The sequence below is a fragment of the Phasianus colchicus genome, chromosome 4 (assembly GCF_987193195.1).
Source record: "Phasianus colchicus chromosome 4, bPhaCol1.hap1.1, whole genome shotgun sequence".
Classification (NCBI taxonomy): Eukaryota; Metazoa; Chordata; class Aves; order Galliformes; family Phasianidae; genus Phasianus; species Phasianus colchicus.
Genome location: NC_143439.1, coordinates 23,266,484 through 23,291,864, shown reverse-complemented (window position 1 = coordinate 23,291,864; position 25,381 = coordinate 23,266,484). Strand labels below are relative to the sequence as shown.

The following is a 25,381-nucleotide window of genomic DNA, read 5'->3' as shown; positions in this document are numbered from 1 at the left end:
AGCAATTTTTAAAAGTGTATAACTTTGGTGTTATTGTGGAGTCCAAATGTTCTTCATCATTGCGCTGCTAAAACTTGAACTGCTCTGACTTTCGTCTCATAGAGTACATTAACTTTTTCCATTTGAAATCTTCTGGCTGCTTCCCAAAGAAGGAAAAATAAATCATCATTATTATTGATGATTGTCTATATATTTTTAAAAACTCCTGTATCTTCTATAGCTCATCTGCCTTATGGAACAGAACAATATGACTTTCAGCAGCAGCATAACCAGTCTTCACTAACTATAATAAAAATTAATAATAATTTGAAGCTGGAATTAAACCTCCACTGATAGATTTCATTAAATCTACTGCCACATCCTGATGTTGTTCCTATTTTTCTCTCCATCACACACTGCTGAATTCAGGTTTTATCCAGTTCAAATAGTTAACACACTATAATTGTCCTAAATATTTTTGTGTCTACTGAGTACTGTATGTTAATGATATGGAGAAATTTGAGACATCTGTAAAATGTATAACTGTGCTTAATGTCTTTCTCAGGAATTCTGAGCTGGAAAGTAGTATAGATTTCAGTCTGATATTAAAGCTTTCAAATACCAGGTTAAATTTAGGGTTATTTTTTTGTTGTTTGTACTTTTTTTTCATAAGAACCACAATAGCTGTGTGGACAGTCAACATGCCCACATCAGTATGCATATGCAAGCATGGGTACTTTAGGATGAAAGGATGCCTGAATGCCACCTCTATATACTCTTTCTATTTGAAATCTTACATTAGTACTTTGCAGACCATAAATACCTTTGAAGGATTTTTCTCCCTGCTGATCGTTTGTTCTGTTTCTCTCGCTCTTTTTTTTTTTTTTTTTTTTTTTTGGTGGGGATAATTATGGTGGTAATTTGGATACAACATTCTGAACTTGTGTGATTTTTAGTAAGAACTACATGGATTTGAATCTGTCAGCTAGTCATAATGCTTCCTCAATATTGCCCATTTAATGTCAATTATAGACAAAAAATAGCCCACTTATTGTCTCATATTAACATCCACATCAATAATTGTGCAGAACAAAAGGCATAAACTGAGACCATCTGCTCTCACTACAATAATCTACCTAAAAAAGCTTAGTCTGTTACTCACAGTAAAAGATTCTGATGCATTTATCTGGGATCATGCTGCTTAAGTGTCTTTTGTGATTAAAATTATTACTGTTTGGCCCATCAGCTATTAGGACATACATTTATTCATTTCAGGTAAAATACTGTCATTTAATTTTTATTACCTTATTAAATTAAGATGACTTCTACTGGATACCTATAGGAAAAAATCATACTTTTATTTTATGTCTCATTGTCACTTTCTTTCCTGTTGTTGTTAAGAGTACTTAGACATTTCTTTAAAAAAAAAATAATCCTATATGCTGCAGATTTTTATTGTTTTGACAAGTGCACAATTCTTGAGCTGTGCTAAATGCCAAAATAAAGCTATATCAAAACGTAAAATGTTAACCAGAAGTGCCATCATGACCTGAAAAGTAAAAAAGATAGAAAAGAATATTTAGAAGACTACAATTACACAAGATTTTTGATATTTAAAGAGAATATACTGTGACTGTTCTCCACATTAGATTTGTGGAATTTTTTCGGCAGCTTGCAAGAGCAGATAGGAGTTCAAGAAATACTGACAAAAGAGTATAAAAGACAGATAAATTCATGATGATTTAAACCAGTGCACCTATTTTACTCTCACACACATCAAGCTTGTCAAGTCATCAAAACTTCCATCTTCTGAAAAAAAATGCAAATGACAGTAATGCTTTGTAAATGCCCAATGCATTAAATATGATGTCTTAAATGTTTTGTTCCAATCAACTGCATCTCAGTAAATGTGCAAGATCATTCTTTAACTCCCAGTCATAACAGCTGAAATTTGTGTACAGACTTTCAATAAATAAATAGAGGAAAAAAAGACTAACAGTGAAATCTAATGCTGTGTTTCCTTGTGCTCACTTCTTAATGCACTGTGCACCCATCTTTTCCCTTGATTTCAATTGAATTTTTACATCCTATCAGAAGTTCTGGGATCTTTTTCCTCATATTTATTCTGTTTTTAATAATGATTTGCTTCACAATACTCAAAATACTACATGGGAAGAATTTAAAGGGAGATTAACCCTTCAGGAAACTTTCTATGTACTACTGGGTTATAAGTGACCTTACTTAGATTCATAAATTGACATTGTGATATCTGAAGACAAATTTCAAGATAATACTCAAAATTTCATGCGTATTTCTAGGCTGCCAAGTTTAACAGACACAGTTTTTTAATTAGACAAATTTTAGCAATAAAGCTAAGTAGAACAGGCTACTTTGTCTGTATCAATGGTTAATCTGTATGGTGGTTTATCATTTCCTTCCTAAAACCAATTGAACTGCGGTAATACTGCAGAATTTAAAAAATTTTGGAAATTAAATTAGTTTCCCACCCATCACTGGAAGTAAACATGAATATTGAATATTTGCTAGAACAAAAGGACTAATACTCAAACCAATAGCTTTAAGTTTTTATGTCAGCTGCATTGGTTATTGCAGTACTACATCATGTTCCAGAATTTGGAGACACCTTTTAATACGGCAATGCTAGAAAAACAGTTGCATGTTCTTCATCAATTTCTGTTGATGCTAGCCTTACTCAGTTATTTAGTAACACTGCAGAAGTGATCTATGAATTTTCTAGTATGAAAATACTGGGTGTGGTAAGGTATACTAATGCATAAGGAAATATAAGATTGTTAATAAGGAAAGGAAAGACTATGTCTAACCCTTCTCTACTGCAAAAGTATATTTCTAAGAATTGGCTTAATTTCTTCCCCACAGACTTGCTTATACTTGCATTATTTTTATAACACGAGTATTCATTATTATTTAATGATTAAGATTTAATTTCCATATTGGAATATCTCTTTTTAATGTTTTAGGAAGAAAAATAATTATATATATTCCTGCCAATTCCAATTGAAGGCTCTTGCAAGCTGTTCTGGATCACGGTTTGTTTTTTTTTTCCCAAAGTTAGTGTGCACATATGCACACATCTACGTATGGGATAATGCATAGGTTTAGAGCTATGGCTAGTGTCATGGCAAGTGTTCAGCAGATTGGCAAGTCATTACTTCAGCCTTCATCTTTTTAACAATGCAGTGCTGTGACCTGTATTTATGAGACCAAGGCTGAAATTTACTGTGGCCTGAACCTGTTCCAAAAGTAATAAGGAACAGATAGCAACAGCTATAATACAGGGTGGCAATTTTGACTAGCCGCATAAGCTAAGTATTTTACATTCATACATTGTGATTAATAATGCAGATGATAGTTCTCTTGTTGTAAGTGGAAGCCTGCAAGCAAAGTTTTTTTTCTAAAAACAAAAAAACAAACAAATGGAGTGTAAGGGAATGACAACTAGCCACATCTGATAGTTCCTGCAAACGCAGACAAGCAAATAAGAAGTCTAGTGATGAAGGTCTTAAGTTATCACTGGTAGAACACTAAATTTTCACTAATAGTGGCTTTTAAGATGTGGAGTGACTTCTCCATATCAAATTGTATGATCTGCTGACTAAGTAGCATGCTCTACAGAATTTTCTTCTCGTAAGCAGACAAAAATTATGAGAAATGCGTGAGGAACTAAAGTGAAGTATTAGAGAGAACATTCCAAACAAGAGATTTTGTCTTCCTTTGGTTTTGCCTGAGTAGATATTTTGCCAACATCACCAGTAAGAAGCTCCTTTCCTTCTTACCTGGCCTTTCTAGAATGAAAATAGCTTTACTTACAAAAGGAATGATCAGAGCTATACAAAAAACCTTGAAGAGTACTCACGCAAGTGGAGATCAGCCTGAACTGAGCTTCTAGCCCTCCAAATGCAATAAAGTTGATTGATTGACTTATGAAAATGACTGTGTATAGTCATCAAGCTATAATTTGTCATAATCAATGTAATCATATCAGTCTCTAGGATATAAAGAACTTCTGTGAGGTACTAGTGGAGTACATGGAGAAGGAAATGCATGAATGTAATTTATTTCCAACCCTGGAATACTTACAAAGACATAAGCATCTTAGGGTCAGCTTTGTAAGGGCATCAGTGCATAGTAAATCAGAGACTGTCTTCAAAACAATCTTTTGGGATTGTTTTGGTGAAAGTAGTTTTTCAGGTAGTAACCAGAATAGTGAGAACATATTTTGTTGAAGTAAACATAATGACTTTTGATTATTTTTCTGAAAAGGAATGATTTTGATAGAATTTAAGAATTAAGAATGTATGGTTAGAGAAAAACGAAATAACGTACTGACACATCACTTCAAATGGAGGAATTCTGTTGTGTGATGAGCATGATGAGCTTATGCTGTGTGCTGAGTTATTCTACTAAAAACTGTAGTTATAACACCCTTGAAATGCAAATAAATAAAACATAAAAATGACCAAAGGTTGGTTTGATTGAGATAGCTGCATCCTTTAACCATGAACTGAGCTAGTGAAGATTGGACACTACTTTCTTTAAGAATACATCTAAATTTGTTTTAGACCACAGACCGGATCTCACATCAAAAGACAGAATACTAGGTTATTCTGAAATGGAATGTTTCATCATCCTCACGTCTTGTTGTTTGAAATCTGTAACGCTTTTTTTTTTTTTTTACCTCTTTTCTTCAGGAAGTGTGATAGAAGTTCTCAGTTTGTCCATTCTCTGTCTGAATGGAAGGTGTATCAGAACATTTCCTGGGATCCTCCTGGTTATGTAGGTCCCACTAAAATAAGATTGAGAGGAAATATTTGTACATTTATGAAGGAATTATGCTTTCCTCTCCAACTTGTTTTTAGCTTTAAATCTAGTAAGTGGTTCAAAAGTTTGGGTCCTATTGTCTATCATTACCTTTTTCTTATTAATTTATTTACATGTTTGTATGTATACATGGGAATAATTGGGATGTATACTGGAGAATTTTTCTATTAAGTTGAATACAAAGATGATTATGGCTAAATATAAAACCCCTGTATGCTTTAGCTTTGTAGCTCAAATAATAGTTTCCAAAGTTTCAAAACACTTTTTTTTTTTTTTTTCTGTGAATATGAGGGAGAAGTTAACCTCACTAAATTGTTTTTAACTCAGTTAGATGGCTCATTATGGGATTGTATTGCAAGATTATTTGCTCCCTAATCCCTTACACTGTTTACTCATTTGCAAGTACACCTGATTAGATTTTTTTCATTTTGTAAAACATAAGTCACAAATTATATATATACTGCCCAGATAACACCAAGACGTACCAACTGTGCTGTTAACTGTAAGCAAACATTATCATTAGAAGTCCATGTATTGCTTGCTCTGTTCTGAAATTCATTAAACTAAAAATGAAAAGCATTTTTTTCAATTGCTTCCCCAATCTGCTACTGGTATACATAAGCATGAAAATAATAAATAGGCTCGTGTTTTCAGATTAGAATCAGCCATTATTTAAACATGCATAAACCTATAGGACTTCAAAAAGCAGTAGCATGCACGGATTTTGTAGCCTGGTTCTAGAAAGTCTTAACTCTCTAACTGACTTTTATTAAAGAATAGTGGTGTTAGTGCAATTTTGTAAGTTTTGGACAAAGTTTTATCATTGTTATTACATCTCTTCTGTAAAAAGCAAACAGATGATGTAGAAAGTGCAAGGCGGAAAAAATGGAAAAAAAACCCCACCTCAAATAAACTTTCAGCACGTTTAGTAAAAATTTTTCTCACATGTGCATATACTCTTACAATACGTGACTATACAAGCTGAGTTTGTTCTTGACAGATGGAATTACCTGTTTGGTGGGAGTAAGATGAAACATTCTGACCACTTCAAAGTATACATTTCTGATTTAAAATTGTTCCAGAAAAAAAAATCACATACAAAGGAGTGTTTGGGCTAAGACACTCATAAAAGAAGCTAAGAGAAGGAAAACTACTTTAAACTCAGTTTTCAATGTTATCATTCAAACCTGGTTTTTAAATCATTTTTGGAAGTGGAAGGTCTGGATAGAAATATCTGTATCAATGAATAAGTTGTACAACAAATGAAATAATCACAGAAGGGGAATACAAATTTTAGTTATTTACAGTTGTTTTCTTTTTCAAATTGAATTCTTATACAATTTGTAGTAAATATGAAAACTACCATTGGTATCTAGGTAAAGAATAAAGTTTTAACAAGAGTTTAAGAAAAGAGAGAAACACTTCTGAAAGCAGCCAGGAAACTGTGCTAAGGAGGTAACTTCATACACAATGTCTATTTTATTCATCTCCATTTCAAAAATATTAATGTAAATAAATTCTAAAAATGTTTTTTTTTTTGAAATTAAAAATCATCTGAGTATTTGTGAGACAGAACATTTAAAAAATATATGGAAGGGACAAAAAAAATTTCTTCCATTCCTATGAATGAATTTTGAGAGACATCAAGAAAACTTTAGCGCTTCACACATTTACACACAAATAAAAATACTTCCAATCTATATTTGATTTAAACAAACAAAGCAGGTCAGGATGCTGTAGTACATATGGTATCATGTGCATTTTACCTGTGGCCAGTGTCATTCTGGAAGGTGGATCTACAGTTGTAGCATGCAATGCTCTTAGGCACGTTTTGATTTTTGGGTAGTCCAGTACAGATCCAGGAATTGGACTTAACAATCCTTACAGGTCTCGAGTTTGATATAGTCTATCATTCTATTATATCAATTTTTTCCTGTATGAGTTTTCTTGTAAGCATACGCTATTGCATTACAAAATGGGAAGGAGTACTTTCTTATGCAGATTTTCAACTACATTCAATTCTACAAAGCAATGATCTGAGGAACAAGATATTTTACTGACATTGGATGTAAAGAAGAATGAAAGCAAAGATCTCAACTCAATGGAAGAATGCTTAATTCACTATGTAAAACTGTTTAAATATCACATGGCCCCATGGAATTGTCAGCATACTTATAACCAGCCACTGTTGCTTTTTTCTGTATGTTAAGTTATTCTTTCCAGTTTTCATCTCCTTACTGAATGCTTATTTGTTTTTCTACTTCTAACTTCCTGGCCAATTAACTAAGCTGATAATTAAATTGATGTTTCTCTTGCTTGATTTGTTTTACCTTTTCGTGCTTCTTCTTATCTTACTTAATTTCTCTGTCTCCACAACTGTTTTGCTTTCCTGACTGTAACATTACCTTTTCTGAATTTTGAAACTTTTTTCTTCCTCTTTAAACTAATTACCACTTTTTCTTTTTTCCTGAAATATTGTACTGTCTACTCTCTTTCAAATTCTCAGCTTTCCTTATAGTTTATAGTATTTCAAGTCTCCTTGAAACTAGTGTCTCTAGGGAGGAATATTAAAATGCTTCCTCTATTTGAGGGATTCGGTTTTTGAAGAGAATAGAATATACCTATTTAGTGCAGGTGTTAGTCTATGCATCTTTTTTTTTTTTTTTTTTTAAACAAGTAGATTAATTCCCAGTTGTACCAAGAAACCATTGAAAAATTTTCTGTTGTACCTTTCCTGTGTGATGCCTATATCTATATTCTGAATAAACTCCAGAATATGGGAACAGAGGAATAGGGAGAGAGCCGATGAAGAAATCACCAAGACTGTTCAATTTAAAAAAAAAAAAAAGGTGTTTGTGTTTTTTTTTTTTTTGACTCTAATAAATGATTATATAATAAATGACCAGTCACACTCCAAGAAAAAACAACCACTGCGGTTGTAGAAATTCTTATTGTGGTATATTTCAGACTCTCCTTTCATGCTATATCTACCTCAAAAATGTTAACACTTGAAGATGCATTTTCGGCAGTACCCTCTCTCTTGTGCATGTTGATGCATATTCTATCTAAAATAACTGATGTCGTTCACTGAAATCCTTGCAGAGTTTATATGGACATAGTTTGAATCACTTTTAAATTGTTTTCTCTGATCCCCAAGAACCATAGATCTTCCTATGCTATATATAACCAAGCTGTAGCATTCCTCTTCTTGTTTTGGTTGAGGGTATGTTCATGCATTCTTAAATAAATTAGTAAAAATAATGTTTTTTGTCATAAATCATACTGTATTATTGTCTTACAAAGATGTAATTTTGTTATCAGTTTGTAAATGGAAACGCATCACAAATTATTACATGTTTTAGAAAACAACTAATGTATTCTATATTACGTATGGTGTCTCCCCAAATGTAAACTTAAAATTTGATAGCGCTGCATCAGACTGCTAAAACCACTGTAGTCTGCCTGGAAAAATTTCATATGTAATTGAATTTGTCAGTTAGAGAACAGACAACCAGGTAAACTTAGAAAGCTGTTGATGGATCTATTAGACCTGCTAAACTGATTTTATTAATTTGAAAATGTAAATATACCAATCAAACTATTGCAGTAATTTTTGTCAGTCATTTGTCAGTCATTACCTGGACTTTTGGAATGAAAATTAATAAACAAAATCAAAAGCTATATCCTTAAAAATACTTTCTAATATGCATAACTTTGAATGTATTACTCCGTATCAACATACTTCCTCTGTGTCTGAAACCTTAATGAAAGCTGCACTTCAGCTAGTTTCACCTGAAACACTTCTTCATTCCCCATTTCTTTTAAATATATATTTTTGGATGTTTTTACTTTTAAGACGAGAAAGTAGCCTGTATACTTCAGAGCAAGCTTTTACCTAAGACAATTCAACAACTTATTTTTCAGTTGTCAAGATACCTTTGACTCCTATTCTGTAATGTGTTTTGAAAAAAAAAATTCCCATTTTAATAGGCACTGTTGCAGTACTTCACAGTTGGGTCATGATCAATATTGTTGTTAATAGTGCTGCATTTTTCTTCTTTGTTATTAACATCCCAGAACACAGAATTTCCAATCAATGCTTGATTATTTATTTTCAGAATGATAAGTGAAATGGTACAGCAGATCTTTGTCCAGTAAATTTTATGCCTATTGTTATTCAGTATAAAAGAGTAAACAACTATAGTTAAAATCCACGTAGCTTTGCTCAAAGTTTTTGTTTCTCTAAGAAATTCAGATCTCCAAAATGAATATACTTTAACACATTTTAAACACATTTTTTCCTTTAAAACTGTAGTCAAATTAAATGCCAATCTGGGCACTTCATCGTTGTATGAATATATATATAAAGCAAAGTTGTCTATGGTCACGGGGTGGGGGATCCCCCACAAGAAAAAAATAAAACCAAAGGAAGATTATCTTGGAAAAAAAATAAATAAATTATCTATTGATACACATACTAACACCTGACTGGAATCTTTGCTGTAAAATTACAAATAGGTATAAATAGGGTACAGCAGTTGTTTTCTGATAAGTAAGTAGTGGAAGTATGAAGCAAAGCATGCTAAGACACTGTGGCAGGAAGCTTCCACTTGTCCAACATTTTTTCTATGTTGTTGGAGGATTTAGCTCCATTTACTATTGCTGGAGGTTTAGCATTCTGTATATCCCAACCATTCTGTGACGACTGCAAGCTAAAGCAGAAGGTTGCAACTTGATGCCATGAACTTAGTGTCTGTTCATCCCCAGCCTCATCACTAGGAGGGTTCATGATGTGCAACTGCACACCCTGACCTGAGATTAAATGGTGTCCTGGGCTAGCAGCAGAGGAGAAAGGGTCAAGAAACCCAGATAGCATCAGAGTTCTAAAACCACTGTTATTCTTATAGTTAGAGTTTGCTGTTTAAGAAAATAGTTAGAAGGTCTGATTTTATTTATTTTTGCTGTTATCTTTAATTTACATTAGAATTCACACTACATTAATCAGAACAGAAATTAGGCCAGAGGTAATTCCAGGTCAAGTGACAGCATGTAGAAGGTCATAAAGGTGTGGGAAGTTAGCTGGGGTGTGGCCTCTGCTTGGTATGAACTGAGTGTCATTTGACACAGTGTTGTGTTGGTAGTGAGGGCATCAGTTTGCCAGCAGTTGGCTGCATCAATCGGCAGATGGTGAGCAACTGCACTGTGCGTATATATGTATATATAGTATATATAGTATATATAGTATATATAGTATATATAGTATATATAGTATATATAGTATATATAGTATATATAGTATATATAGTATATATAGTATATATAGTATATATAGTATATATAGTATATATAGTATATATAGTATATATAGTATATATAGTTATCACAAACTTTTTTTTTTCCCTTTTCCTTTTCTTAGTAAATAGTTTTTATCTCAACTCGCAAGCTCTGATTTCTTTCTAGTCTTCTCCCTCATCCTGCAATGTGCCATGTCAAACTGCAACATATTTTAAAAAATAAACTTAAGAGAAGAGTGGGCAACAAATAGTAGCAATCAGTAAGGATAGATTTGCTGTGGCTTCTCTATCAGAAATGAGTACTGAAGTCCTCACAGCTTCAAAAAAATTTTGCGGAACACTAGTGACTGATTCTCAACTTGCACTTCCAAAATCAATCATAGATTCTGAAGTTTCTTGAGATTGAAGATCTCAAATATCAGCATGATATTTGAGTCTCAAAACTTTTTTACATGAATTTCTTCAAAGAATTCAGTTATGAGGATGTTGTGCTAGGAATCAAGTAACATATTTGCATTATAGCAGCCCACAATAATGCACCAAGCTGCATAGTAGAATATCTTTCAACACAGGGAATACGTCTTCTGAAAGAACCTGAACTATGTCCTGGTAGTCAAGAGTGCAGATACAAAATACACGTACCCATTAGAACAAACTTGTCCAAGACAGCTAAGTCATTTAAATCACTTGGAACAATTTATCCGTCACCAAGTACATTCTTGCTTCAGATAACACTTACTAAAATACTAGCAACCACAAAAATGCGTAGTATTTTTCAAATAAAATATACAGGAATTTGTTCTGTGCTATTCAATTTGGCCCATTTGTAGCTTATATATGAGGATCAACTTGCCACCACTTACAAAACTTCTTCATGCAGGAGGAAGAAAACAGCTTATCTTCACTACCTTTTTCAAATGATACATGCTGTCCTGCATCAGTAATTGATTTGTTTATGGCAATTACTAATTTGCACCATTTTTCTAACAATAACAAATAGAAACATGAATGTAGAAGGTTATTATTTACTAGCCACAGCTCAGCCTACCATATAATCAAATCCTTTGTGAGAGCATCCTGCCACATAATCAGATATTATGAATTGTCAAATGCAATTGTATAAATATATGTATTCATCTAAAGTCTTAGTAAGCTTGTCATGGCATGCAGTAAGTATATTTTTCTTTTATTTGTGCACTTACTCCAGTTCTTTATATATTAAGAAATTACATCATCCTTAAATATGGTTTCTATGGTGCTAAGAAACACTCTACACCTACAGCTTGCTAGAGTCTACAAAACTAGATCTATTAGATTGGATAGTTGATTATATAGGAAAAAAAAGCCTTTAAATGTGTTTTAAAGATTCTCACACAATTTACTGCATGGTCCAACAAGTACTGTGATATACAGAATGAAAGTGGAGGAAACAGGTGCAGACATGAAAAGTGCATATCATTATTACTTTTGTTTGGAGCAAGATGCTAGCTTTGTTTCTGCCTCTTGCAGAACTTATTTGCTACTAGGAACTGGTTGGAACACTGTTTTCATAAGCCCTTTGCATTAATTAAAGTGACAAAGTTCAAAACTGATTTGAAACTCCGTGAAGGGACTGGCTGATTTGTCAGTAGGAGGAAAAAGTCTATCTGCTCACAGATAGAAAAATTCCTAAACAAATTTTAAGATATTGCAATAGATGATACTAGAAACATTAGAAAACATGGTAATTTTAGGTAAAGGAAAAGGAGTTGTATGATGTTTTGTATATATCCAAAGCATGTTTTTAGACGTTAGATGTGAACTCAATGGCTTTAAATCCTTTTAATCCTACATAATATCTGTATATGAGGTCCAAAGAAATATTCTGCAAGTGCTATGGAAGCATTTTGCAGTTCCAACATAGGGAGTGCTCTTTAGTGTCTATATATCATCACCAGCTGTCCACTAATTGGATGATGATGACAAAGAAATTTGCCAGATTAAAAAAATAACAACAAAGCAAGGAGTATGTCAGCCAGCACAACAGTGAGGAAGAAGAAAAAGAAAAATTCCAATTAAAACAAAGAACAAAACAGTAGAAGTGCAGATGAGTGTCAACTTTCCCCAGCCAGCACAGAAAATGAAAGCTGTGCAAACACATCCAAGATATATTTGAAGAAGAGATAACTATATAATAGAAAAAAATAAAGTCCTGGAGTAATTGAATAATCTCATCAGGATTTATCTGTAAGAGATCAAACAGCACATTTTCTGAGATACATACCCTATGTGAATAAGAAAATCACTTAGTAAGGGGTTTGATCAACAGTAACTGGCTCTTGAAAACAATTACTCAATCCCTGTTTTTCCTTACAATCCTGATTATTGGATGTTGTGTTATATTAATTTACTTTACACAAAGAAGAAAGAGGGATTTAGAGAGGTCAAAGTTCTATTTATTATATTTAATGTGCTACCATACAATTAAGTAGTGCCATCTGCATTATAAAATTGCAGAAGACTTTACTTTGACCTCTGTTTCAATAACTTCAATGTGAATAGCTGGAATTTACAGTTTTCCTTGGTGGTGGTGTTTTTAATAGTTTAATTCAGTAAGGATTTGTGTAAATTAGCAACCCTCTGAGAGACAGCACAGGCACTTCGGGATGTGTTTATACATGGCAAAGGTTCTCAGATACCTATTTTTAGGACAAAATATCAAGCCAGGTCTGACAGCACACAGGAGGTAGCTGCAACTCTGTGCCCTGAGTTCAGACAATACTAAGGCTGGAGATGTATTCCCACTGGACATCATGCAAATGAAGCATGTGTATATAATGCATACATGGCTGGCCATGATCACAGGTGGATACTCAGAGCTCTCACACAAACAAGAACAGCACCATCTTGCTCTGCACTCTGGCTGAGGAGAAAGGAAGTCTGATACAGCTCCATGTGATGCGCCATGCGCAAAAGGATCTGACTTGCATCTGAAGCAGGTGTGTAGTGTCAGTCAGTTGAGGCTGCTAGCACACAGCCCATAAATCCTCCAGTATGCATTCATAGAATCATAGGCTCATAGAATTGCTTCATTTGGAAGGGATCTTAAAGCCCATCCAATTTCAATCCGCTTTCTAGGAGATTAAGGAGCCACCCACCAGATAAGGCTGCCCAGGACCCCATACAACCTGGCCACAAACAACTCCAGGGATGAGGCATCCACAGCTTCTATGGGCTACCTGTTTCATCTTATTGCCACCCACTGAGTAAAGAATTTCCTCCTACTAGCTGATCAAAATCGCTCCTCAAGTTTAAAACCATTCCCTCTTCTTATATCCCAGCCCAGCTACTGTCACCTAGTCACATACTTTCTCCAGGTACTGGCGCTATGGACACATAAGCCTCATTATATGGAGTCCCACTCCAATTTCTGACATAAATAAGAGAAGTATTATTAGCCATAGAAGACAAACAGTATTGCTAGGAAAGCCTACTCTTCTCCTTTGAAATATAAAAAAAAGCACAGGAGTAACAAAGCTGGATCTGCCTCATGTTGTGTACATCTTGATTTTTTTTTTTTTTTTCAGCAGTAATTTGTCACAATGATAGGCACCAGATAGAATATTAAAGTCTGGTTTCTTAATCTGCACATCTAACAAAAAGAGTATGATAGAGCACTACAATTAAATTTTCTCATTTCTGACCTACAGTGTGTCATTGTATCTGCTTATGGTGATAAAGAATTGTATAATCTCATGAAAGAAGAGAAAGAGGTAGTTGGCTAAATTTCTTATCAACTGACTCTACAGTGCTTTGATAAAAATGAGAAGTTCAGACATCTAAGAATTGAAACTGATAAAAAAAACATATAAACCATTTTCTAGGATAAAATTGTTAGTCTTGCAAAAAGAGGCTGTTGTCACCATGACCTTCTACTAATAAACATTAAAATACAGAGCTATTTAACTTAATTTTGCAGCTATTCCTGCAGGGCATGCAAATGAAATTTAATTACAGATGAAAAAAAGTTACATTAGATAATGTTTTTGACCTCCTGCCCAATTATTGGCTATAAATATATTGACCTCTGCTTCTGGCAAACATATTGCAAATGAAACAAAATACATTACTAAATAAGTGTATTTTGATAATTTGGTAACATTAAGAAGTATTAGAAGCACTCTAAACACACAGGACATGGTTTTTTTTGTCCCAAAAACCTTATAATCTAAAGCAGAGAAGATAAGAAACATGGGAAATAAACACAGGAAACAACAGTTTGTCTAAAACTTGTCATGCCCAATACTTGATTGCTTCTTCCTCTCCTTTTTCAAGTGGATCATACCAATTTCATCACTTTCTGTTCTCCTCAGCCCTCATCAGCCATCTTGTCTTTATCCAGTGTTGTGGATCAATTTAATTCCCTATGCTTTTACATACTCCTGATTTATCTGAATGAGCTATAATAGTTATCCTTTCAAAATGAAGATGGCTGCCACTCTTTGCTATATATGTGTAACTGTAAGTGAATCTTCTTATTGTTTCTTCAGATATTTGCACAAGACAATAAGAATGCTAGGAGAAAAAAAGTACAGTTACAAGACTAATAACAGAAATCAGAGCATTACAGTTAAGTTGATTTGCCTGTGTTCACACTCCTCACAGCTGTTTGAGGTACAGGTCAGGTCCAAAAGTCCATTTAAAGCTTCTACTTTGAGATTTTTTTTTTTATCCTCTTCTCATTGAGTAGATACAATGCAGGAAATAATTTTCCTTCCGACTACTCTGCAGATTTCAAATTGAAATACTCCACAAAGGTTTCAGTTACCAAGTATGTAGGTCGCTCCAAAAGTGATGCCTTCTATTTGTTTCCATGGAAACTACAACAAATTAAAGAATGTAATAACAGCATTTGTAGCTGAGAATTTGCTCTATCAAAAGGCTATTTTTCAAATTAGTCATCATCATTAGCTCTGCATTTTTTTCTAGCAATGAACAAAGGTCTGTATGCAGCATTCTTAAATATCTGTAGCAGCAGTAGTTAACCTTTGCTGCTGCCATCACAGCTGAAATGCACCATCCACCACCACACTTTGCTGACACCTAATGCTTGGTCTCCATAAAAGTTCAGCAAACATCAATGAATGCCAACAGATGGCATTTTATTCTGCATGAAGGAATTCAGTTACACACCCCTCCATGTCAGATGCCATTCTTCCAGGCTACAACAAAATTTAATGGACTATTGGTGAGAAGTTAAGGGAAGCTCTAAAAGCTGTCCTCTAGCATAATGGTTTTATACCCCTTTTATATGTGGTTTGCAATGGTAAGTAAGGGGGGGCTGAATTGTTTTAAGGTATGCAAATTGAAATAGAAGTAGGGGTATGAAAAATACTTAACTTCACAGAAAAGCAGAGAACTTTCCATTGGTTCCTTAAGACCTCATTTTCAATTTCCAAAATCCTAAGGGATTTTTTATATATTAATCACACTGTTTTCATGGTCTCCACATTTTTGGCATAAGTGGCACTTTCCCTGACAACTTCTGGCTGTAGCTCAGGCCCTTATTAAGATCACTTGGCCACACATTGTTAGGCACAGATAAGGAGACAGAAGTGACAGAGGCATAGCTGTGATCTTATCCAGCATGTATGACCAGGGCTTATCGACCAGAGGGCAGCTACCAGACCTATGTACCATCCCGTTCTCTGGTTGTGCACAACTTCTTCCCTTTGTCAGCAGGTTATGCTTGGGCCATACTCCACAGAAGGTTTACCTCTACTGCTATATTGCCAACACCTGCTTCTAACATGAAGGGCCATCATCATAAAATAGGAGGCATTACTTTCAGGGCGGACTTCACAGAAAGATGTATCCTAGGAAGTCCAATGCTTTTTCTTGCTTCCTTGACAGATATGCCTAGCATAAATGTGGAAGAAAGAACTGATTTCTTAGTTTTTCAGCTTCTCTATAGTGGATGTTCATTTTCTTGTTAGTTGAGTTTTTACCTCTACTGTATGCAATTAGATAATGCAGTCTTAATCTCACTGCAGCTCTCATAGGAAAATCTTCCAGCTTTCAAAGTAGAAGTGAAAGCATAAATACTCATAGGCATAAAGTAAATATTGAATTACATGTCAAAAAGCAACTAACTGCTATTAACAGAAGAATTGAAAATGCTGTTAAGACATCAAAAAAAAATCCAGTTATCACAAAAAACCACATCCAAAATAAATAAAATTTTAGTCAAATGCAAGAAGCATATTAAAAGAGAGTGATTAACTTTACTCAAATAATGCGAGTGTTTCTGTCAATGATAAAATCTCATTTAAATAAAAATAACATTGAATCACAAATGTAAGGAATGGCTTAGTTTAGACAGGACCTTAAGAATTATATAGCTCCAACCCTCCTGCCATGAGCAGAATTGCAGGGCCCTTTCCAACCCGGCCTTGAATGCATCCAGGGATGGGACATTCATCACTTCTCTGGGCAGACGTTCCACTGACTCACCTCCTTCTAAATAAAATTTTTTCTTCTAACATCTCATGTAAAACTCCTCTATTTTTATAAGCTCTGCTTAAGTACTAGAAGGCCACTACGAGGTCTCCCTGGAGTTATCTTTTCTCCAAGCTAAATAAGACCAGCTCCCTCAACCTTTCTTCAATAAGATAGATTCCCCAGCCCTCTGATTGTTTTCATGGCTCTCTTCTGGACCTTTTCCAGTAGCTCTATGTTTTTCTTTTACTGAGGGCCCCAAAGCGGAATGCAACACTCTGCCTCACATAGGGCAGAGCAGAGAGGAACAATCACTTTCTTCTCCCTACTGGTCACTCCTCTTCTGAGAGGGATAATGTTGGCCTTCCGGGCTACAAGCACACACTGATGGCTCATGTTCATTTTTTCCATCTACCAGGACCCCAGCAGACCTGCTTTCAATGATTTTTTCTCCCTGTCCATACTCGTATCGAGGATTACTCTGACAGAATTGATCACAACCCTTTGGTTGCAACCATCCAACAAATTCCTTATCCTCTGAACAGTCTACCTTTCAAATCCACATATTTCCAACTTAGAGATAAGAATGTGATGTGAGATAAAAGGCATTGCAGAAGCCCAAGTAGATGACATCAATCGCTCTTTTTCTACTGATGCTATCACTTTACTACATATAGCTATTTTAATTGAGTTTGAAGATGAAGACTAGGAAGAAGTATCAGACATAGACCGAGAGGTACTCATTCTTACTGATGGTGATTGGTAGTCTGCTTTATGAAGACTACAGAGTTTCACATCCTTATGAATCACCAGGAGTCTCATAATGGTACAATTTTGTGGGAGAAGGTACTTCGGTCTTCATTATTGCATAAATCCTTTTGGAAAACAGAACTGCTGCAATGTGTCTGTCCATCTATGCCACATCAAGATAGGTCAGTAATTCACAGCAATCAATATTTCAAGTCTTATAGTGAATAAACAAGGTGATTTCTGTAATCCAGAAGTTCTGAAAAGTCCAGAGAAAGAAAGATTATGTTGGGGTTTATGTCTTCAAAACTGAGAACATAAACTGAACATTGCAATGTTTTTTTTTTTTTTTTTTTTTTGGCACATTCTTACACAAAAAAATCTATTTGTAAGAACTAATAGATTTAAAATATTTCAAGAAAAGATAGGGCAAGCTGGGCAGTAAGGAAATGCCTAAGGAAGTAGCAAACTTCAAGAGAAGTGCCAAAGCCTTTATATCTGAAAAGTGACATGAGATAGACATTCAGGAAATTCCTCTATATACCTGCCCTTTAGTGGGATATCTAACAGATTTTGAAAGCTCCAAGGAGCTTAATCCTATCATGTCAGCTCCCTGAACTGACTTGATAAAGGTCAATATTACTGAAACACACCTATTATGAAAGTGTGAATACAGTATCACAAACAAGTTACACTTAAAATAGATAAATTCACTTGAATTTCACATTCACACAGAATATTGGAGCACAAGCTAAAATTTACAGTTAATTTTTTTTTTTTTTAATCACAGTATATTGCCAATACACTTTTAAAAAAACTGCTGTTTGTCTCTTTTCCCCTTTATTTCACTTATAAGAAATCTCAAGAAAGTACTTGTGATATCTATCCAACACTTGAAACAGAAGAACGGGTGTACGTTAACTTGTATGAATTTAGTCTAGTTAGAGACAGGCAGATATAATGAAATAAGCACAACTTGTTATCACTGTACACACTAAGGTAGAATTACACCATACCATTCATTTCTGAGGGCAAATCTGCACTAAGTGTTTTTGTCCCCGAGGTTCTACAATCTTTAGCTAATGGATTCAGAAGTCAAGAACTTGCAACAAACCCTTAACAAGACATTCTTCCAGAAGGCTTTTCTCCGGACAACTCGTTAAGATTCAACAATCCTGACTATGTCAAAAACATTTGAAGAGAGCTCTCATTCTTGAAGACTTCCATTCAGTATGAGCTTGCAAAAAATATTATTTTTATTGTTAATGTCATTTTATAAATATCTTGTAACTTTCCAAAAAGATAAGTATGTATTTGAAAAATCCCAGTGAACAGCCAGAAAGTTTTCACTCCTATCCTAATTTGAAGTGGGACACTTGCAGCAACAAAAAAAATTGCATTAGGTTAGGTGATACACATTTCTCCTCATTTAATGCCAGAAAAGAATGTAAATCATATTCTGAGTACCACCAGTAACACAATTAGAAGTAGTTTGTAATTGCATACAGCAAAAGATCTGTAGCTTGGATCAGCTGCAGCAACACTTTTGTGCAATACACATTTTACACAAAAGTGTCATGGTTCAAAGCAGAAGAATGATTCCTGCCTATTATCTTCCTCTTGTTAATTTGCCTTTGGAAGTAGCTTAAGGAAGATTTTAGCGTAGCAGAAAATACAGATCTATGTGCTATCTCATAGCATACACATTACGAAACAGACATTTTGTAATTCCTGTATTAACAGAGACATTCTGAAAACCATGCAAAATCTACACATGTGAGTGAATAAGTGTTACTTCATGTATTCATTATGTTCTATGCTCAGTATATTCTTTGGGTTGATTACTCTACTATTGTTCAGAAACAAGATAGGGTGTTAACTTAGCTATGTTCATGCCAAAGAGAGCAGGTCGAGAAGAACTTAGTACCTTCAATGAATTTAATGGCAGAATGAACAGATACATTAATAGGCTTACTGTACATTCTGAAGTTTAACAAAACTTAAGTCCATTGTTCAGAGATCACTCATTCTGGAGGAAGTTTGATTTGAATATTCTGTCTGGACAGTGAAGTATGATATATCTTCAATACAGCATGATGGTTTCCAACTATTGTAAGATGTAATTAGTAACTACAGTAGCTGTGTGTAAGGGTAGCATTTTATGAAGATTATTCTTGCCAATTTTTCTGCATTTTAAACACAGTATGAGCTAACAAATTGCTCATCATGTTTTACAACCTACTGTCTTCATCATGAAGAACTGAAAACACGAACAAGATATTATGTGTCTTCACATCAAGGAATAATTTATCCTACAGAACTCAGTCATTCTTTCTTCACGTGCAGCCTTCATTCGTGTTCTTGTTTCAGACATTCTAATCTCCCTATTTTTCTCATAAATTTTTTGTCTAATCTTATTAAGCCATCAGAACTAAGGCTTCTACACATTAGCAATGGGCATAGCCATTTCTCTTCTGCAAGGGAATATAGGTGTAATTAAGTCCAAAGATGGTGCTTCAGAGAACTTATTGAAATGAAATCTTAAGCTATTATAATGAAATAACAACACCATTGCAATATACAAAATATTTTATATCAAAGTATGCAGTTTTAAATGACTTTCTTTTACATTTTTATATAGCTATGTGCTAAATTCAAACTTGACTGTACTAAATTGTCCTTTCAAGATAGACTAGCAATGGACTGAATTGAAAGTATTTTTCTGAGTTCTTTACAGTTTTTCAATGCATCTTTTTCCTGTCAAAAACAAGCAAAATTTAGAAAAAGATCCTGCTGTGTGTTGGGATTGTAAAGTGTGTTTAGAGTCATAGGTTCATACAATGTAAGGCCAGAAAATATCATTGGAAGCTTACAGTCTGGCTCATAATGACCTTAGCTGGATTAAGTGAACTTAAAAATATCTTGTGTTAGAATGAGCAAACTGGTTCTAAAATTCTGAGGAACAGAAAATCCCTACAGACCTCCACAGCTAATGATTTCATTCTTAATACCACTAACACATCACTAAGAAGTGCTGACTGATCACTTTTACATGGCTATTAACATGACAAAATACAGAGATATTAAATAGATATTTCCTTCCCCTGTAGAGAGCAGAAAATAGGATAAAGAGAAGGATGCTACTATTATACTTCAGAAGGATGAAGAAATTTCCTATGAGAGTGCAAGCCTGCTACCCCAGTTAGTGATCATCTTACTCTAGGTGTAGCTTCAGAATTTGAGAAAAGGAGACATTGGTGACTTGAAAAATGTTAGCTATGAATCTAGCTCATATTTTCTCTTTAAGAATAATTGCAATTGTTATCCTTTTTTATATAAACATAGTCTTAAGTCTTGTGTGAATGCTGAAGTGATCCTCTTTTCACTTTTTCAGTAGCAAATGAAAAAACCACTGTGGATGTTTGGGAGATAAGCATCACATAAAAATACTCTTTATAATGGAAAATATCACGAGTTCAAATTAGCTGGCTTAGAAAATAGCCAGTTTTGCTTGATCGCACTGTACATTTTTTTCATAAAGAAAGCTGATGTTGGTATCTTCATCCATTTGAGTGGATTCAGTAGTAAACAAATTCAGAATTGTAATGTAGTGCAATTTAAAAAGTATAGATATAATTTCTAAACAGTTATATTTCCTTTTACAATTCTAAAAAAATGGTGGAATTAAATCTAGATATTTTCTACAGAAGTTGCAGCCCAGTTCTCAGTGCCTGTCCCTTATGCCAGACTTAACATAACTAGCCCAATTTTTACCTTCTGAAACAGTCAGTATTCTGCCAGGACTCCAAGCCAGAAGAAAACAGAATGATAATAGCTATTAATTATGACAATTTTATTGTTAGAAAAAGGCAAGGCTAATTCAAAACCACAACTGCATAAGAGATGATTAGTCTAGAGAGAACCTCATTTGCCTGAGGTATAAAATTAAAAGCACAGTATTGTTCTTAGTTTTGCCTGCTGAGAAGACTTTGTCTTTCTATTTCCATAAGTACTACCATGCCATTTGATTGTATTTCCAGTACTCAGAATATTTACAAAAATGCAAAGGGTTTTCATTGAAAAGCCAGTCTCTGCTAGGCTATTGTAAATTACCTAAAAATATTTACTTAAAAAAAAATCCCTAACTTCTATAAAAATAAAGTAAGCAAGCAGTTCTCTAAAGATACCATTCAAGGTATTGTCTTGAGAGCAAAAACATGAATGTGAGACGTGAATTTAGTTCTACAGTTTATTTTGGCTTACCAAAGCTTAGTTCATCTATCCACTCCAGAAATAAGTGGTTCGAATGACTCAGTGTTTAAGCAAAGAAGCTTTTGGTGTTTGAACATATAAAATCATCTAAACAACCTATTCAAAGTCCTTGAAAGAAACCGTTAAGTAGGCCCTTACTACTCTATTGTGCCTTTCTAGCTTGTCTTTGTGAGGCATGCTGACCCAGAAACTTGCTGTGCAGATTCAGGCAGGTACCACAGGACAGGAGAAAAGAGTTGCTCTTAGCTTCTACTTTATTTCATCAGCAAGGAGACTGATCTGGGAATGCTGATATAGGGTTGGGAAGTAGGTCAGAGAAATTAGCTGGATCGGATCTAAAGGCTTTTAATATGCCCTTTTTCTCTGAATAGAAGAGGGAATACCTCTCTCTCTTGTTTTTCTGGGTTCAAAATTAACTTCTCATTTTTGTTTTGCTCTCTTCCTTCAAGAGATCTTCTAGTTATGTGTTTTGACTCACAAATAGACTACAAATCTACTACATCTGTGTAGTGGTGTAATAGTCTTTCATCAACTTGATAGGTAGATAACCTTTGTAGTTGTAGTGGAAATTATTAAAAAAAAAAATTATATATAAGTTTTATATATATATATATATATATATATATATATATATATATATATATATATATATATATATATATATATAAACCTAATTCTTTTTACAATGGATTCTTTCTTGTTTCATCAATTTTAATAAAAAGTGTTTGTTCTAATAAATCCAAACAATCCATTACATATGAAAGCTTCTCACCTTTTAATATTTTCTTTGTTAAAATAGGATTGCTAAAAGTGTATTTCATTTTGATATTTATTTAGTCGCATCATATTGAAAATAAACACATTATTTCTTCTCAGCCTTCCTTAGGGTAAAGACCATTGAGTACTCAATGCGTACATAAAGAAAGTTGCTTAACCATTCTTAGAAAATGAATTACCAAGTTAACATATGCTTTTTTTTTAATACATATATGGCTGTAATACTACAACGTGATAAAAAGCACAGCAATAACAGCAGAGCAGCACAATCCCAGGCTACAGCAAATGAAAACAAGCCCCAGTACAGCAGCTGTAGATACAGAAATAAAGAAAGAAAATCTGCTTACCCTCAGAATGCCTCTGGTAGACAGGAATCTCCAGCAACATACTCTTACCTCCAGTGCCAACCTTTAAATGAGGTGTGAGAAGGGGTGGAGCCAGGATCCACCCCTTCCAGTCACTCAGGTATATTGCATGCATCTTAGCTCTCCTGTATTGGCCCTGCCTTCCTTCCTACCAGGTGCTCAATCACTGTTTCAGGCTGTGACTTAGCATTTCCATTGCAATGGCTTTTTTCTATTTGATAGCTTAAATGGTCTTGCTTTATTATACATAATTTCATTGATGCGCAGTGAGAGTACCAGGAAATTATACCCTGTCATTTCAGGAAGTTTGTCATCTCAATTATGTAAGGAATAAACATGTATTAAGAAGGAGCTGCTATTTGTAAGGGCTACTAGCGCTGGGGCAATTCTTCTCAAGAAGTGCAGTGATGTCATTGCACTATACACACCATGTCTACATTTGATAGAATATAACATAGTAAACAAAGTCCAGCCTTTACTTCCCTTTGAGGATGTCATTGAATTAATAATTATATTTTAGAATATTATGGAATAATTGCTTTAATTGAATTCTGAAGTTTCTAGGGAAATTAAATTACTGAAAATTTGACCGCTTTTTTTTTTTTTTTAAAGACTTACTTTCCTATTTACCTTTTTTTTTTTTCTTCAAAGAGTACTAAAATAATGGTAATTATATAATATAATACAGTCTATGACTTTGAAAGCACATCCTCACCCTCTTTTTTTTGGTCAGCAATTCTGCAGCATCTTTGTCTTTCTCTCTGTACATTCACCTGCAGTCACAACTCAACTATTGCAAACTTTATCTTTTTCTTAATTGTTATCTTCTCTTAAATATTCGTATTTAAGTTATGCCTCATTGAATGGGAACATGCCTTTGAAGTAGCATGTTGTTTTTCTGTTAGCTCTTAAACCAGGGATTTCTAACTTTGAAATTTGCTAGGCACACCATGTGTCAAATGCGTCAGAAACTGAAAGAAAACATAAAACTTACACATAAATATTAGTTCTTTAGAAAAAAAGTGTAAAGTACATCTAGACTTAGATAAGAGAAATTTAAAGTAAGATAGCATTTATAAAATGTCTTTTGTCATCACTGGCATTATTGCCACTAATAAAGCAGACTTTTTTTCTTAAATTAAAGAATGTGCAATCCTATTGAAAATATTTCTTTAAACAGAACAGCTTATTTAGTGAAATAAAATACATAACAGAACGTGTGTTAATGACTTGCTACTTGATATTTGTAACTAAGGTTGATTTCTTATTAATTGTGTTTTTCATACTTATTTTCTCATGTCTTAATTCTTGTCTAATTACACTGTACTTTCCATGATCTGAAACATCTCTATATTTACAGAAAAAGGTAATAATTTCTTCACTGTCTTATGATTTGGCAATTCCAAGTAAGACATACAACAAATACACTGCTATTAGTGCTTTCTGATCATTGGAAAAGTCATATTTCATTCCTTAAAAAAAAATAAAATCCGCTTGTTAAAAAAAAAAAATACTTCAAAAATTTTTAGAGCTGATTTTGTTCTATTAAGAAAGCAGTAATTAGATTTATTCTGGGTTCATTCTAAATATAACTATTCTGTCAAGCTCTAGAACATTTATTACCTGAAAAGGTTTCTCCAGTCAGAAGCAAGATAATTTCCACAGGTACACATATAAAGAAGGATGAATGACATTTTGGGAAAAAACTGACATCAGGAACTTTTCTTTGTACTATGTGATTTGTGGCTAAATATCTCACTGATGGCAGAGGCTGATTTCCATATTATAACTATAAAGTCATTTGCATTTCTTAGGTGATGACAAAGGGAAGTATTACAGAATTTTATATTCTTCAGTAAAATTCTTTCCCATAAGCATGTTTTCAGACTTAAGTTGATTACATATGAACACATTGCTAAGCAACATGATCTGAGTAGAAGTCAACATAAAGTTAAACATCAGCTTAGATTTATGGACTTGAACAATCCTTTTAAATCGTATCCCTTCAGCTTCTATCGGACAGCTCACATGCTCAAAGTTCTGCACATCATCACATGTTTTTCTGAACAGATCACAATTCAGAAAAGCAGCAAACATTTCCTCCTGTAGATGGCATGTGTAAAATAGATAGACTATTACGTCAAGCGATTGAAATTCATTCCAATTTGTTTTACAGATTAGGAATAAAAAATTCACTTGCACACTTCAGTTTGCATTCTGAGTCATATAATTCAGCTGCAGATTAAGAGAGCTGAATTAATTCATTTAAATATCTCTCTTTGTTCCTTTATGTCTCTCTAATTTACTCTGTGTTAGGAAAAATAAAAGTTTACTAATAAAATTCGAGAAGAAAATAAGAGATGAATGTTCATACTTTTCCCCTCTCCCACAGAACTGTTTATTTATTAAATAAAGTTCACACACAAAAAAAGGTAACTCGGAATATGTGAAGTTAAAGTTGAATGTAATGTTGTGTTGCTTTCTATGTATAGTATGCAATACAGAACTCTGTTAGCCAGAAACCTGAGCAGCTGCCTAAGAAGTACTTGCATAGGAGGACAGTTTTGTTTAGATGTTCTGAGAGGAAAAGCCTGTGGATTTTGACATTTT

At 33.9% G+C, this 25,381-nt stretch overlaps 2 long non-coding RNA genes across 4 annotated transcripts in view; one reads left to right on the top strand and one right to left on the bottom strand.

Annotated features, from left to right (window-relative positions):
• The window catches only part of LOC116238066 (uncharacterized), a 128,985-nt gene that overhangs the window by 62,979 nt on the left and 40,625 nt on the right, over positions 1-25,381 (top strand). The gene's annotated exons all lie outside the window — the stretch shown is intronic.
• LOC149918115 (uncharacterized) lies at positions 1,433-22,775 on the bottom strand. Its single transcript, XR_016466386.1, has 3 exons — positions 22,754-22,775; positions 4,697-4,804; positions 1,433-1,528 (listed from the first exon to the last, which is right to left on the bottom strand). It is a non-coding gene; the product is annotated as an uncharacterized LOC149918115 (long non-coding RNA).